Consider the following 1,120-nt stretch of genomic DNA (forward strand, 5'->3'; position numbering starts at 1 on the left):
GCCGGGCTCGGCCGCCAGCACTAAAGATGGAGAGGCGCCGGGGCCTTGCAGGGGAGGGGGCTCGGCGTTGACGTGGGACGCGGCGGAGGCGCAGCAGCCGGTGGTGATTTGCTAACCTCGCAGCAGAGAGGAGTTGAGGGCGATGAGAGCGGGTACTGCGAACTGCCGGGCGATGCTGTCGCTGCCGCCGTGATACGGAGAGCAACAGTTCCCCAGCAACACCCCTCCCCGACACAGGCACACACCCCCCGACAGGCACGCACACCCACCCCACAGTGCCCAGCTCGGCTGCGGTGAGTGAGGGGCCGGGAAGAGGCGCACCGCCGAGCGAGCGCCGCGCGCCGGGGCTCCCCGGGGCTGGAGAGGTCTGGGGGGCGCGCACTCGCTTCGGCCACTCGGCCGCTGGGCTTGTGCCTTTTTTATTTGGCGTGTTCCCTTCCTGCCGCTGCAGCCGTCGCCGCAACCGGTTGGGGGTCGGCTAGAAGGGGGAGCCCCGGCTGTCAGCCTGGGCACAGCTGCCTCCCCAGCCCTTCCTCTCCTAGGGCACGGTCGGGGTGAGAGGTGGGGGGCGTAGCGGTCTGCGGGGGCTGAGAGCGTGAGCAGAGGGTCGGGGATCCGGAGGCTTTGTACCGCCAGGGGCCAGCGGAGGAAAAGAGCCGGTGGGTGCTCTTATGTATGCGGACCGGTGCGCGGGCGCGAGATAGGGTTGTGGTTTATTTATTTGTGTGTCTATTCGCCGGCTGGCTGGGAAGCTAGAATCGGAGGAGCTGACGAGTAGATCTGGGGGTGGAGGGGAACAGGACTGGGACTGCTTACGTTTTGTTTCTGTTTGAAAAAACGTGGTGGGCTTTTTATTGATTGGACTTGATCCCCCCCTTTTGCAGGGGAGGGAGGGAAGCTCCAGAGGGTCTCCAGCGCTGCGGGCCCTCCTCGGCTCTCGGCGGGACCGGCGGTGACACCGGAGCTCGCCGTGCGCTCCTGGCCGCTCTCGGTGGGTGCGGGTCTCTGCACCTGATGCGTTCGGGATGCCTTTCCCACCCTGGCGCGCCCGCCGCTAGCTCGCACAGCGCCTCGCACACGCCCGCACGCGCTTGAAATGCGCAGGGTCCCGCCGGCCGGC

At 67.5% G+C, this 1,120-nt stretch overlaps 1 protein-coding gene across 3 annotated transcripts in view; it reads left to right on the forward strand.

Annotated features, from left to right (window-relative positions):
* The first annotated feature begins 3 nt into the window (after nucleotides 1-3).
* Nucleotides 4-1,120, forward strand: part of ZBTB16 (zinc finger and BTB domain containing 16) — a 192,347-nt gene continuing 191,230 nt past the window's right edge. The window contains exon 1 of one of the 3 annotated variants that reach the window (XM_011926781.1): nucleotides 4-293. The gene's annotated coding sequence lies outside the window, so the exon portion shown is untranslated. Of the gene's footprint in view, nucleotides 294-910; nucleotides 992-1,120 lie in introns of those variants that run through there. The other 2 variants (XM_011926783.1, XM_011926782.1) reach the window with 2 other exon arrangements.

The sequence above is a fragment of the Colobus angolensis genome, unplaced genomic scaffold (genome assembly GCF_000951035.1).
Source record: "Colobus angolensis palliatus isolate OR3802 unplaced genomic scaffold, Cang.pa_1.0 Scaffold7, whole genome shotgun sequence".
NCBI classification, from domain to species: Eukaryota; Metazoa; Chordata; class Mammalia; order Primates; family Cercopithecidae; genus Colobus; species Colobus angolensis.